At 47.0% G+C, this 15512-nt stretch overlaps 1 protein-coding gene and 1 non-coding gene across 5 annotated transcripts in view; one reads left to right on the top strand and one right to left on the bottom strand.

The window, feature by feature from the left end:
* The window catches only part of NOL4L (nucleolar protein 4 like), a 127929-nt gene that overhangs the window by 66948 nt on the left and 45469 nt on the right, over positions 1-15512 (top strand). The window lies entirely within an intron of this gene.
* Positions 13942-14048, bottom strand: LOC120235473. Its single transcript, XR_005529423.1, has one exon. It is a non-coding gene; the product is annotated as a U6 spliceosomal RNA (small nuclear RNA).

Below are 15512 nucleotides of genomic sequence, written 5' to 3'. Positions count from 1 at the left end.
GTCCTCTAGGGATGAGCAAGTCTTTGGAACTACTGTTTCTAGTTCTTTCTTATGTTTGGGAGAAACAGACACTAATGAAAAGAAATCATGCACAAGTGCCCAGCTTAGAAGAGGAGGTAGCAATAAACAATTGGAGGGAAAGATTGATCAGTTGTCACAGTGTGGCTCTGACGGGTGCCACATGGGGGGAGTGCTCTTAGATGGGCATGAGGTGTCAACTGAGGCAGGACTTTGCTTCAGAAAGGGATGCTTGAGCTGAGATTGAGGTCTGAAGGGAAGAGCTCAGAAAGGGATGCTTGAGCTGAGATTGAGGTCTGAAGGGAAGAGCTCAGAAAGGGATGCTTGAGCTGAGATTGAGGTCTGAAGGGAAGAGCTCCAGGCTAAGGAAACAACTTGTGCAAAGGCCCTGTGGCTTGAGGGAGGACAGTGCCTGTGCGAATCTGAGAGGCTGATGTGGCTGGTGCAGAGAGTGTGAGGTATTCTTTTGCTGAAGAAGAAGGGGAAAGACACAAGTGTTGGGCAAAGAAGCACTTGGTTCATCTGTGAATGAATCAAAGTTCATGAAACAAGGTGGTTAAAATACCCTGGTGAGTTTTGGGCTACTCACAAAGGAGAGGCGGGCTGTGGGGAGGTTTTTCTCCAGGGTGCTCTGAGAGTCCAGCCTGGACTGAAGTTGACAGCAGGTGTCTGGGAGTCGACTCTGTCTTCCTCGCCTTCGTTCCTAGTTTCCCAGGTGGGGGCCCTCGGACGGTATCCGTTCTTCTCCCCCCTGTGCTGCAGGAGATCAGAGGTGCAGACCTTCCTTGCATACCCCAGGGAGGAGAAACCGCACCCCCCCTCAGGCCTAGGGCCTTGCGCCTGCTTGGCTCCAGCTCTCCCTGCGTAGCGGCGCACTCGCCAGGCCTCAGTCTCGGGCATTCCCTGTTCTGTGGTGAAACAAGAAATCGTATTGCTCGTCAGATTGTTTATCTGTAGGAGCAAGGAAGGGCCAAGGACCCAGAAGTCTTTGATTCTTCAGCTTGAGTTGGAAATAAAGATACATATATTTGAATCAGTAGCTTGTTTCCTGGGGGGACGTGAGGGTCAGGCTCCCCTCGGGGCCAGTGAACGGCGTGCTGTATGAACGCAGCCGTGGGCACGGCTCTGCCACTGTCAAATCCCATGTTCTGGTGAGGCTCTGAAAGTGGCCTCATGCCCTGAAGCATCCTTCTGACCCTGAAATGCTGACGGGGGCACCTGTAGTGTTTGCCGAGCACTCCTGCAGGTCCTATGGAAAATAAACCTAATTCTAAAGTGACAGGACCTGGGATCAGTGATATTTTATTGATGCCAAACAAGGCTCTGCATCTAAAAACTCCGGGTAAGAAAAATCCCAGTGATTAACTTTTCCAGCGTTACGTATCCAGAAGAGAAGCAGTGAGGCAAGCAGAACATGTTCCCCACACTTTGCTTCTAGCAGACAGCGAACGGGTGGTGGGCTTTACTCGCAAACTAGACAGAATCACGTTACTTGGCCAGTTGTGTCAAATCAATATGCCGGGAAATGGGCCCTTCTCCACAGAGGATATTAGGTAGTATGAAAATCTAGTAACAATATTCACACACACAGAGAAAAGATTCTTCTTGAGGTCCGATTCAATACAGCAAATGTTAATGGTGTCCTCAACATGCAAGACATTTGGGGGTCAGACAGCAGCCTTCCAGGCCCTCCGCCCTGAGACACAGAGCCCAGGAGCTACTATCACCGTGGCCATGTTGAGCTGAAAATAGGGGAGTGTAGTCTGATAAGATCTTTTTCCCCCTTTCCTTGGGAAAACTCTAATAAAGACATAAAACTGAAAGCACATTTCATTGTACTGATTAGGAAAACTTCTTCTCGTAGGGGGCAAGGTGGGCGATTTCCCGAGCTGCAGGCTGTCTCTCGGGGAATGCTCTAGCATTCTGTCATAAGGTGAGGCCTCGACGAGGCATGCCACTCACAGGGCCGGAGGCAGCGGGCACGTGCCACCCACAATGGCTGGTCTGGCAAATCCCCCTCTAGGGCTGTGTGAAGGATGCACCGAGGAGGAGTGCTCGGGTCTCCTCCTCATGTGGCCACCGGGTTTCTTTTCTGCATCACTTGGTTTTCTTTCATACCTCCTTTTTTTAAAGAAATGTTTTTTTAATGTCTGTTTATTTTTGAGAGAGAGAGCATGAGCAGGGGAGGGACAAATGGGAGGGAGCAGAGGAACTGAAGCAGGCTCTGTGCTGACAGCAGAGAGTCTCATGTGGGGCTCGAACCCACCGTGAGATGGTGCCCTGAGCCAAAGTCAGACCCTTAACCAACCGAGCCAACCAGGTGCCCCCGTACTTCTTATGATTACACAAGTAACACCTGACCTCAGTGGCCAAAAGCAAAAACATGGTAATAAAAATCGCCACCATCCCACCACTCAGGTCACTGAGTATTTTGGGGTCCAGCCTCCCAGACTATTGAACAGAAAGGAGATTATCCCACACAAACACTGTGCTTTGCTTTTCTTCTTTAAAAAATTTTTGTTGGGGCGCCTGGGTGGCTCAGTCGGTTAAGCATCTGCCTTCGGCTCAGGTCATGATCTCACGGTTCGTGGATTCGACCCCCGCGTCGGGCTCTGTGCTGACAGCTCAGAGCCTGGAGCCTATCTTCGGATTCTGTGTCTCCCTCTCTCTCTGACCCTCCCCTGCTCATGTTGTCTCTCTCTCTCTCTCTCTCAGAAATAGAGAAAACATTAAAAAATAAAAAAAAATTTGTTTAATGTTTATTTATTTTTGAGAGAGAGAGGCAGAGCACAAGCAGGGGAGGGGGAGAGAGAGAGGGAGACAGAGAATCTGAAGCAGGCTCCAAGCTCTGAGCTGTCAGCACAGAGCTGATGGCGGGTCTCAAACTCACATACTGTGAGATCATGACTTGAGCTGAAGTCAGACGCTCAATCAACTGAGCCACCCAGGAGCAGGGTGGATGAGTGCTTTGCTTTTCTGATGCTGATTTTCCATGTTATCAATCTCTTTACCCTCTTGGCCTAGATATTTCCCACCTACCAAATAAACTGGTTATATAATTTTCCTGCCATTGATCCACTCATTCACCCATATCCATCCACCCATTCATCCACCCATTCATCCACTCATCCTTTTACCCATCCATCCACACACCCATTCACCCACTCATCCATCCACCCTTCCACTTATCCATCTACCCATTCATCTCTCCACCCACTCACCCACCCATCTACCCATCCACCCACCCATCCACCCATTTTTCCATCCATCCATTCATCCACCCACCCACCCATCCACCCATCCTTCCATCCATCCCCCCACCCACCCACCCATCCATCTATCCATCCATCTATCCATTGCACACTGTAGCCAGGCACGCTTGCAGGTGCTCAGGAAACAGTGGTAAACAGAGGCAAGTCTAGGCCCTGCTGGCTCTCACAGTTCAGTGATAGAGATAAGGAAAGTCCAAATCAACCCTCTGGGGTTTTAGAGAAGGAACGGAGGAGGGACAAGGAAGTGAGTCGAGTGGGTACTGTTATGGGCACTGGGTTATTCGTTAGGCACTTGTTCTGTGTCCAGCACTTTCCACACTTTACCCTCTGCCCTCACACCCCTGCAGGGTTCCGCTATTATCCTCATTTTGCAAATTCCACAGCTCAGGCTCAGAAAGGTTCAGCACTTGCTCAAGGTCACACAACCACTGACATGAATGAAACTCATATCTCTTCCATCCTGGAACTTGTCACGTGCCAGAACCCCAAGCCCTGCTTCTCTCCACACTTACCGGATGAGGATGTGCTCATTAGAATCTGAAGCAGGTGTGTGCACCCCCTGTGTTGGAGGAGGGGAAATGTCCTTGGCAGAGATGCCAGCAGAGCACAGCAAGGGTCTTTTGTTTGGCCTGGGGACTGGGATCTGCTTTGAATACATGAAGCTTAAGGAAAAAACCTCAAGAGGAATTCGGCAGGGGTCTGGGGTTGGGAAGAAGGTCCCCCCTACCTTGTGTGTGCTCAGTTATCTGTGGGGGTACGTGAATAATTTGATATGCACATTATGGGTGATGTTATCCTGATCTTTCCTTAGATCCCAGTATGTGAACCAATATTGAACCAGTATTTCTACCCTATAGTAGAAATCGTATCCAGATCCAGAAGGAGACAGATTGTATTCCTTCCTCTGCCACATACTTCCATTTTGTAGATGTGGAGGCTAAAACCCCTGATCTTTCTTTTTTTTGGGGGGGGGTCTGTTCTTTCTCTGTCAGCACCCTCTTAGACCTCCCCTCCTCCAGCTCCTGGAGCTGTGTTAATACCCTCCTAATGGTTTTAATCGTTCCCCCAGCAGCCCATGAAGTGGTGCTGCTCCATTGTTTAAGCCCCAGTGATGGAAGCTCGTACTTTCTCCATTAACCTCTGCCCCCCTTCTCTACTGCTTCTCTTCTGACCTAGAGCTTTCCTTGGGTCCTAGAGAGTGCGGGAGGACCTTGAAGGCCCCAGCAGACATGTAGGGCCTATGCAGAGACCTAGAGGCAGCCTGACGGTACCAATTCCACCACCCCCCAGCCACGTGACTTGGGGCAAATTCCTTCACTCCCTGTGCCTTCTTACTCAATAGTAATCATAATACATCTAACTCAGAGAGGTATCCCAGGAGGTAATGATGCAAGGCAAGCTCAGTGTTTAGCACAGCGCCTGGCACATTAGAAGTACAGAAGACATCTCTGTGACCTCTCCTGCTGCCAATGCACCTTGTGTTTCACAGACACAGTGAATGACCTTGTGCAAGAGACCAGGGCCATAAAGTTGAATGAGGGTATAATTGTTCTCAAGGAACTCTCCTTAATAGATGGGACAGCAGCCATGGGACTGTGACCCAGACAGAAACAAGCAAGAGGCCAGGAATCTGCCAGGTGGTTCAGGGGACATTCGCTTATTTTAAAATGAGATTCGGGACTCTCACTGCAACCGATGGGGAGCTCATTGTAACCGACCTGGGCAAGGCAGGCCCAGGTGAGGGAAGCTGAGAGGCAACCCCTCTAGAAGTCCCTGAGCTGGTGAAGGCCAGAGCCAGTTTGGGGAAAGGAAGAGGAAGAAAGACGAGGAAGAGGAGGCTCAGAGCATGGGTCTTTCGTGGCAGTGAGGCCACAGGAGAGCCCTTTCTTCAGCCAGCGCTGGGGAGCAAGGCATGAACGGGGGCAGGAAATGAGCACAATCCAAGTGTGGAACTTTCTCAGCTCCCAACCTCCCTTAGTGCAGGAGAAAGCAAGCCCACTCCAAAATGCTCTCCACATTCACTTTTTTTATTGGTGATAAAATATTTGTAATGTAAAAATGGCCATTTTAACCACTTTTTTAAAGTTTATTTATGCATTTATTAATTACTACACCCAGTGTGGGGCTCGAACTCACAACCTTGGCCAAGATTAAGAGTTGCATGCTCTTTGGACTAAGTCAGCCAGGCACCCTGCCATTTTAACCATTGCTTTTAAATTTTTAAACATTTATTTATTTTGAGAGAGAGAGAGAGTGTGTGTGTGTCTGAGTGGGGCAGAGACAGAGAGAGGGCAGAGAGAGAATCCCAAGCAGGCTCTGCACGGTCAGCACAGAGCCCGATGCGGGGTTTGAACCCACAAACCGCGAAATCATGACTTGGGCTGAAATCAAGAATCAGATGCTCAAACTACTGAGCCACCCAGGCGTCCCTGATCATTTTCTTAAGTTTATTTATTTATTTATTTTGAGAGCGAGAAAGAGAAAGAGGGAGGGGTGGATAGGGGCAGTGAGAGAGGAGAGAGAGAATCCCAAGCAGGCTCCGCACTGCCAGCACAGAGCCCGATGAGAGGCCTGAACTCGGGAACCATGAGATCATTAGCTGAGCCAATATCAAGAATCAGATGCTTAACCAACTGAACCACCCAGGTGCCCCCACTTTAACCATTTCTAAATGCACAATTCAGCAGCATTAAGTGCATTCACAATGTTATGCAACCAGCACCATGATCTCCAAAAGTTTTTCATCAGCCTGAACAGAAGGTCTGTAGCCAGTAAGCAGTAACTCCCATTCTCCCCTCCTCCAGCCCCTGGTAACCACTGTTTTACTTTCTATCTCTATAAATGTGACTACCTAGGGACCTCATATAAGAGGAATCACATAATTAATATTTGTCCTTCTGTATCTGGCTGACTTCACTTAGTGTCATGTGTGTCCAAGGTCCACTCATATTGTTACATGTGTCAGAACTCCATTCCTTTTTATGGCTGACTAATATTCCATTACTTACTATACCATATTTTATATATCCCTTCACTGATGAACATTTGGATTGTGCCCACTCTTTGGCTAACCACATTCACTTTTTCATCTATTAGACCAGGTTGTAGGGCAGGGAAGAATTAAAGCAGGGCTCTGTTCCTTCTCTCCCTGAGTCCTTAACCCTCTTTGTGGCTGTCTTTTCTCATGAACACTCTCAACCTCAGAAGGACCCCAAGAAATGGGCAGGCCCAAAGAAGAAGGGAGAGCCTGTTGCTTAACTGAAACAGTGCCTGACTCACAGGGCTCTTACCTGTGGAGAACCCATGAGCACTGACTCTGATCCAGATTTAAGAGCTTGGAAACAATCACGGTCTCCGGGGCACCTGGCTGGCTCCGTCCCAAGAGGATGCATCTCTTGATCTTGCAGTCATGAGTTCAAGCCCCACATTGGGTGTAGAGATTACTTTAAAAAATAAAATGTTTAAAAAAGAAGAATAATGATCTAATAATCTCTTCCTTCCCCTTCCTCAGGCTGTCCTGCAGCCCAGGCAAGATGTGAGCTCAGGTGAGAAATAACAGAAAGGAATAATTTCCGTGCCCCTGTGGCTCTGTGTATGTAACCTTTGGTGGTCTCTTAAGGAAGCAGAGGTTCTGATGTATTTCTTTAAAATTAAACATTAATCTTTCTGGAATAGAACTAGAATTTAGAACTTTTCTATCCCTAGAGAAAATAAAAGAAACAAAGAAAATATGACCAATGCAGCAAGAGTAACTAAATGAGGGAATAATAGAAGAAACAACTAAAAGGAGATATTATAAGTAGAAAACATAAATAAGCTAATAGGAACAAAACCAAATGCCAGTAAATCACAGTAAATGTAAATGGGTTAAATTCTACTGCAAAGAGTAAAAAAAAAAAAAAAACTCAGATGAAAAAATTTTTTAAATGGCAAAGTCCATTTGGTATTTATAAAAGATATTTTTTTAATGACAGAACACACAGATGAAAACAAGGGAAAGAGAAGGCAGTGCTGCTCCTGTCAAACAAACAAATGTTCAAGGCAAAAAAAAAAAAAAACAACAACATTAGGGCAAAGTGAGATATTTGATGTTGATCAAAAGCAGTTTCCCACTAAGATTTCAGAGCCTCATGACCTTGGAAGTCTGACCTTGGGGGAGATTGAGGAGGTGGTTGGCCCTATGGAACATAAGTAGCACCTTTAGGCTTCACCATGAGAGGCAGCATCCTTCTTCCGTGTCCCCATCATCAGTCTCTTCCCCTTTTGTCATTTGTGGTGCTGTCTTGCTGTAGCCACTTCTCCGGACAAGTATCTTCAAACTTTGAGTATCTCTGTTTGCTCTCTGGAAATGTGCATGGAGCAGCATGTGGCATGGACCCTGAAGAACTTGTGAGAATGTAGATCTGCTCCCTGGCTACCTGGATTTTAGTCCTTCTTCTCCTCTCTCCCCTGGGCTCATCCACCAAGGCATACTGGGACCCCTGTCTCAGCTCCCAGCCTCCACCTTCTCTCCCAGCTGCTGGCCTTCCTGGCCTCCTCCTCTCTCTCCATCTCCTGCCTCCCGCCTCTCACACACCCTTCACAGGCCTCTGGGATCAGCCCACCTGTTACTTGTTATGTAGTTGAACTGAAGGAGTGCAGCTTGCCTCCACGAGAGTCCAAAAAGGATCTGAAATGGCCCTGGCTCCATTTTCAAGATCTGAGGAACTATAGCCCAAAACATTTCCTGTCTCAGTAAATCCCTGGCACCGTGGAAGGTTTGTGCTGCGGCAAGAAAAACAAAACGCAACTGAAATATTGACCTTGACCAAGGCTGCTGTTTGGATTTTTCCAGGCAAAGAATGATCCTTGGAGCATTTCTGCTGTGAGCCGATGTGCAGGTGGGGTAGTTGCCCTCAGATTCTGCCCTGTGCCCCTCAGACCCTCCCCCATAACTCCAGGGTGGTTCAGTTTCAGAAATAGCGTCTCAGGTGGCCCTTTATCTTTTTTTGTTTATTTGTATTCATTTGTATTATTATCAATAGAATATATGTTTTAAAAATCAAATAGAAAAAGAGCAGACCCTGCCCTGGCCTTCCCACTTGAATTTCTTTTTTTCAGAGACAGCCTCTTTTTCTTATCTTATCTTATCTTTTAGCTCTCTCTTCTGGTTTTACCTTTTATTTCTAAATAACATATGCTCATGCTGTTAGTTTTTTAATTTGGGCTGTTTGGGTTGATGTTTAATTTCTTGCTGAATTTGATAGATATTTATACTATTATTACCCTTTAATAAATACATATATTATTTCCCCTTCCTCCATCCCTCAATATTCTCCATGCCTCTCTTGGGGCGCCTAGGTGGCTTAGTCGGTTGAGCGTCCGACTTTCGCTTAGGTCATGATCTCGTGGTTCGTGGGTTCGAGCCCCGCGTCGGGCTCTGTGCTGACTGCCAGCTCAGAGACTGGAGCCTATTTCAGAGTCTGTGTCTCCCTCTCTCTCTGGCCCTCCCCTGTCCACGCTGTCTCTCTCTCTCTCTCCTAGAAATAAATAAAAATATTTTTAAAAAAAATATTCTCCATGCCTCTCTATTTGGATAATATTCATTATCTATATCTTCATTATCTATATCTATCATTATCTATCCATTATATTATTATGCCTATGCATAGATTATTCATAGCTAAACCTATTAGCATACTGTGATTACATTTTCTTTCTTTTGATTCCCTAGAGTTAGCCATTGCCTCTGTTTTCCAAACTTCACCCTCTATCTTTTGATTTTCCTTAGGATGTGTGTGTTTTGTCATTTTTATTTTTATCTTTGTGTGCTCATATTTATCTTCTTCTCTTAAATGGCCTCTGCATTTGAGTCTTTTTTTTTAATGTTTTATTTTATTTTATTTTATTTTTTAATTTTTTTTAATGTTTTATTTATTTCTAGGAGAGAGAGAGAGACAGCGTGAGCAGGGGAGGGCCAGAGAGAGAGGGAGTCACAGACTGAAACAGGCTCCAGGCTCTGAGCTGGCAGTCAGCAGAGGGCCCGACGCGGGGCTCGAACCCACGAACCGCGAGATCATGACCTAAGTGAAAGTTGGACGCTTAACCGACTAAGCCACCCAGGCTCCCCTTTAATGTTTTATTTTTGAGAGAGAGAGACAGCATGAGCATGGGAGGGTCAGAGGGAGAGGGAGACACAGAATCTGAAACAGGCTCCAGGCTCTGAGCTGTCAGCACAGAGCCCGATGCGGGCCTCAAACCCACCAACCACAAGATCATGACCTGAGCCAAAGTCCGACATTCAACCGACTGAGCCACCCAGGCGCCCCTGCATTTGAGTCTTTAAAAAGCTAAGTAACTCCACTCCACTTCCACGTTCTCCTTTAGTACTTTCATGTCTTCGTTGTTTTAATAGACTGCTTTTTAGAAAAGTTGTAGGTTTACAGAAAAACTGAGAAGATGGTATTGAATTCCCACATTAGCCCTCCTCCAGTTTCCCATACTATTATCACCTTACATGGTTACAATACATTTGCTACAATTAGTGAGCCAACACTGACACATTATTGTTAACTAAAGTCCATAGTTTAATTAGATTTCCTTAGTTTTTACATAATTTCCTTTTTTCGGTTCCATAATCCTATTGGGTATACCACATTACATTTAGTTGTCATGGTTCCTGAGCTCCTCTTGGCTATGACAGTTCCTCGGCTTTTACTTGTTTTTGATGACCTTGACAGTTTTAAAGCCTACTGGTTAGGTATTTTGTAGAATTCTGGAATTTGTCTGATATTTTCGTCAATAAAAAGCTGGGGCTATGGGTTATTAAGAGGAAGACCACAGACGTAGAGTGCCATCTTTACCACATTATAGCAGGGGTGCATACTGTCAGCATGATTCATGACCATTGCTGTTGGCCTTGGTCACACCTGGCTGAGATGTTTGTCAGCTTTCAAAACTGTAGAGCTACACTCCCCCCACCCCCCGCCATCTACATACTCTACACCTTAGCAGGAATTCACACATATAGCCCACACCTCAGGAGTGGGGGTTATAATTTCCCTACTTGAGGGCGAGGTATCTACGTATATTATTTGGAGTTCTTTGGCATGGGAGATTTGTCTCTCCTTCCTCATTTATAAATTTATTTAATCATTCAATGATTTATTTATATGGCTATTTATTTTATACTTAGAGTTATAATCCAGTACTACTTTATTTTGATGATGAAACTATTCCAACTTTAGCCACTGGGAGCTCTTTCAGTTGGTTCCTGTGCTCTTCTGACATACCCTGATGGAGGAGCTTGGGGGTGGGGGGGCGGTTCTGTAGGATTTTGTTCTGTCCTGCTTTAGTGTTTCTTTATAACCTGGCACTATGAGGTGCTCCAGGCTCATCCTGTGTATTTCCTGCCCCAATCCTAGAGTCAGCCATATCTCAAAGGAGCCCTGATACCTTTTATCAAAGAATCATATTAAAAACCCACAATCTGGGTGCTAGGCATGCTTATTGCTACTGGAGTATCCTTCCTTTTAGACCCATCTAAGCAGAAAGAGCAAAAAATAAGCACGTTTTTATTCAAGCTCCATTTGGAGCTTATGCGGGTGTATTCTGAGACACAAACCCTGCTTTACCCTTCTGTGGAGGCATCATTTATTAAAGAATCTATTTTCTCCCCATTGATTTGAGATGCCACCTTTATAATTCACTAAATTCCCATCTGAAACAGAATCTACTTCTATTCAGCCCATTGGACTCTTTGTCTATTCATGTACCAGCTTCAAACTGTTGTAAGCATTAACACTAATATGTCTTAATATCTGGTAGGAATGGTTGCCTTCCTTGCTGTCCGTCTTTTCCAAGTTATTCTGGCTTGAAAAGAAAGTTTATTTGGGAAAAAAATTTTTAATGCCTAAAAATTTTTGTATCCCATTCTTGGTGGGGGAAAGATAACATAGAAGTACTGTTTGTTTTTTTTTTAATTTTATTTTTAACATTTATTCATTTTTGAGAGACAGAGAGAGACAGAGCGCAAGCAAGGGAGGGACAGAGAGAGAGGGAGACACAGAATCAGAAGCAGGCCCCAGGCCCCAGGCTCTGAGCTGTCAGCACAAAGCCCGACATGGGGCTTGAACTCAGGAGCCATGAGATCATGACCTGAGACAAAGTAAGACACTTAACCAATGGAGCCACCCAGGTGCCTGAGGCAGTATTCATCTAACCATGTAAATATTAAGTCATGACGCTTTTACTTCAGGCCTTTTTGTTCACCAAAAACCAAGGTTGGACTATGAGTCAGGAGCATCATGATCCCAGTGTTAGAATCTGGGGGCTATAAACAAGGACAACCCAGCATTCCCATCCTCCTAAGGACAATGTCAAGTGAAATAGGGCATTTCTAAATTTGAGAGAGACAGTTTTCTTGGAAACCTCTCTTCGAGAGGACAAATAGGAAGTGAAGAGCCCATTGCCAAACTTTTATTTTATTTTATTTTATTTTATTTTATTTTATTTTATTTTATTTTATTTTATTTTATTATTTTATTTTTTTAGTAGGCTCTATGCCTGATGTGAACTTGTCCCCAGATCAGGAGTTGCACACACTACTGACTGAGCCAGTCAGGTGCCCCTCGACATCTTTGTTATAGGGCATTATTTTAGAAATCAACACGTACTATTGAGAATCCCCAGGTACTTTCTAGAAACTTGCTGCCGCCTCCAGATACTCAAAGAAAATGAGTATTGTGGCTATTTTGCAAGGCTGAGCCTGGGGTTCAGGGAGAGCTGTGTCTCTTCTGTCTTCCTGCCTCCTTGAAGCTGTGTGGGGAAAAAAGCAGAAAACGACCAACATCCTGTCTCAAAAGCCAGTTGCCTGATGGAGTCAGTAGATACCCAGAACCTAAACAGCTCATTGTCCTCATCAGTTTTTTTTGTTGTGGTTTTTTTTTTTTTTGTTTTTTGGTGTGTTTTTTGTTTTCTGTGGTTTTTTTTTTTTTTTTTTTTCAGAGAGAGAGAGTGAGTAGGGGGAGGTGCAGAGAGAGAGGGTGAGAGAGAGAATCTCAGCGTGGCAACCCGACACGGGGCCTGAACCCACAAACCACGAGATCATGACCTGCGCTGAAGCCAAGAGTCAGATGCTTGGCTGACTGAGCCACTCAGGCGCCCCACGTCCCCATCAGCTTTTAAAGGCGCAGTCTCCTTCCAGCCTGCTGGCATCCACCCCCTGACCTGTGAAGATGCCGACCTGGCCTTTCAACTTCATTATCCAGGGAAAAAAGTACACAGTGCCCATAATTTACTGGTGCAGGCAGGAGAGCCGCCTGATACCACGAGCAGAGTCCTGCGTGCCAGGCCAGTCCGGCAATGCTTTGTCTGTGTCAAGGGAAAAGCTGGGAGCAAGGTCAGGAGGCGCTACCTGGGCCTCATAAATGGGAGGCAGCTCTGTCTTCTCAGAGCTCCGACTGCAAACCTCCCCTGGGAGGGACGCTGGGGAGCTGACTCCTGCTCTGTCTTTAAGGACAAGAGAGACCCAGCAGGAAAGGAGGTGTCTCTCCTGGGCTGGGCCAGGAAGGAGCAACTCAAAACATCCAGATGGTCACTGAACCGACAGCTGACCTTGTGACCCCCCCTGCTCTGGGCCCAGCCTCACTGAAGCCCAGCCCTAGGGGCCCTGTCTTGTGACTAAGTCTTGTTAGGTGGCTGTTGTTGCTGTTTATCACAACTAAACTCCCAACCCCAGGGTTCAGGGTGTGTCTTCCATCTAGAGCAAGTGGGATACTGGGGGCAGGGTGCTTTCCCCAGCCCTCCCTGTGTTCTGTCATGTTCTGGGGGGCAAGCCCCTGGTGGCTTTGTCTAGCCTTCCACTGAAGGCCCTGAAATATGGGTCTCTGGGCCCCTGGCAGCTGAGCATCTGTGGGTTGTGGCTTTTCCATAGATTCTTGACCAGCCCTGACTCTTAGCGCCCTGATCACTCCTTCTCACGTGGGGTGCAGACGGGGCCCGGCACCCCAGCAGCCAGCTGCTGGAGGAGAGCTGCCCCCACAGGGTGGGCGGGCGGTGGGTGAGCCAGGGCTTTGTAACCAGACCTGGGGGGCACAGGAGGAGTTCAGACGCTTCGGCAGCTGATGTCTGGAGATCAATTAGAGATAATGGCTTTGGGTGAACGCAGAGAGGCATGGCCAAGATTTTCCTGGTTATGATTGTGTTTACCTCATTAGCAGCCTATTTTTTTTTCTTTTTTGAGGGTGGGACGGTACAGTGTACACTGTGAATTAGCCCTGGCTGCTTTGTGTCACTTGGGGTGCCCAGGCATAGACCCCTGGCAGCCAATCGCTCCCCCACCTCCACTCAGATGGGAGAGAGAGAAGCCCACGGCTTCTGCTCTCAGCCCACCAGACCCTTGCCCTTCCCAGTGACCCTGTGTTTGTACGGTTTTAAAATTCTTTCTTCCTTCCTTCCTTCCAAAATCACTGAAGCTCCTACTATGTCCTAGATGCTATGTCCTACTGTGTTCTGAGCACGGAGGATACAGCAGTGAGACAGATAAGGAGCCTTTTTTTTTTCCAGGTTGAAATAATCTCTTTTATCTTATTTTATTTTTTTTGATGCATAACCCCACCATTTCCATCAAACACTTGACAAGAAACTTGTGCATTTATTATGATTTTTTTAAAAAAATATGGAACGCTTCACGAATTTGCGTGTCATCCTTGCACAGGGGCCATGTTAATCTTCTCTGTATCGTTCCAATTTTAGTATGTGTGCTGCCGAGGCGAGCACGATAAGGAGCCTTTTGTTGGGGGACTCACAGGCTATAGAGAGGGTAACAAACCAATAAGAAAAAATAAACAAAAGTGAGAAGTGTGGGGCAGAGAATTAAAATAGGGATAGTTGGGGTTACCTGGGTGGCTCAGTTCGTTAAGTGTCCGACTTCGGCTCACATCATGATCTCATAGTCCGTGGGTTCGAGCCCCTCGAGCCCCACGTTGGGCTGTGTGCTGACAGCTCAGAGCCTGGAGTCTGCTTCAGATTCTGTGTCTCCCTCTCTCTCTGCCCCTCCCCCGCTCACTTTCTGTCTTGATCTTTCAAAATAAAATAAAGACATTTAAAAAAAATTTTTTTAAAGAGCACTTTAAAAAAAAATAGGGACAGTTAATAGACCACACCTCTGGGTGAGAAGGCCTCTGGAAGAGGTGGCGATCCGTACCCAGATTGCTATGCAGTAGCCAGGCCTGGGGCAATGAAGGCTCGCCAGGTGGAGCAGACAGCAAGTGCAGAGGCCTTGGGGTGGACCAGCAAGGGGACTAGGAGAGAGGGGGTGGGGCAGAGGCAGGCTTGGGGCAAGTGTGTGCAGTGTGCAGAGGACAGCCCCCTCTGGGCCCGCCAGCGGGGTATGAAGTTTGTCGTGTACAGTGGGGACCTCTGGCTGCATTTTGCTCCCAGAGGAGAGTGCGGCCTAGCTGGGGGTGGTGGCGAGCAGAGACGAGCACCCAAGAGGGTGTCTAGCGACTCTGGTTCTAGGTGTGGCCCTGCCAGCTATCTCTCACTTCTCTGTGTGGCAGCCTCCCTGTCACTGAAGCAGCAGGTTTAGGCCAGGCTTTGGTGGTTTCCAAAGTTTGCTTTTCGACAGAGTTTGCTTTTCCCTCTCTTCAAGGATATTCTTTTGGGGAGGAAGTCCAGCATATCCAGGGACAGCAGCAGGCAGGCATGTTGCCGGCAAAGCTGGCAGAGGGGCCCACAGCCCCACCCCCTTCCCCTCTTATGCCCAGGCAGCACCCCCTCCACCCTTCCTTAGGACCCCAGTAACAGTGCCAGAAAATCTTTGGGCTGAGGTGCTAAAAGACAGGCAGAAGGGCTCTGCCCAGCATAAGCACAAGCAGCCTGGCGTCAGGCCAGCACTCCTCTCCTGTAGTTTCCTCCTCGGTAGAAATGAGTAACAGAGCCCATGCCTTGCTAGCCCCATGGTTGTTTTAAGCCTTGGATCTTCGGAATGTCTCTAAGTGCCTCAAGAAAAAAAAATAGCACAGAAACAGAAGATACATTTTAACTGGTGCACTGCTGTGGCCCAGGAAGTGCCCGGGCACAACTGTGCCGGAGCCTTGGCACCTTCCCCTCCTGCCGAGTTCATAGGGGAGGGAAATAAGAGCTTGTCTTCTCCCAGGCACCAGCAGTGCCCAGCAGGTGACCGGACATAGTCCCCTTCCTTGGTCTTCGTAGACTAAGGAGTCTACGTTCTAGAGAAAA

The sequence above is a fragment of the Hyaena hyaena genome, unplaced genomic scaffold, assembly GCF_003009895.1.
Source record: "Hyaena hyaena isolate Hyena2069 unplaced genomic scaffold, ASM300989v1 scaffold_131, whole genome shotgun sequence".
NCBI lineage: Eukaryota > Metazoa > Chordata > Mammalia > Carnivora > Hyaenidae > Hyaena > Hyaena hyaena.
Note: the sequence above shows the minus strand (reverse complement) of the source record. Positions and strands in the feature narration are given on the sequence as shown.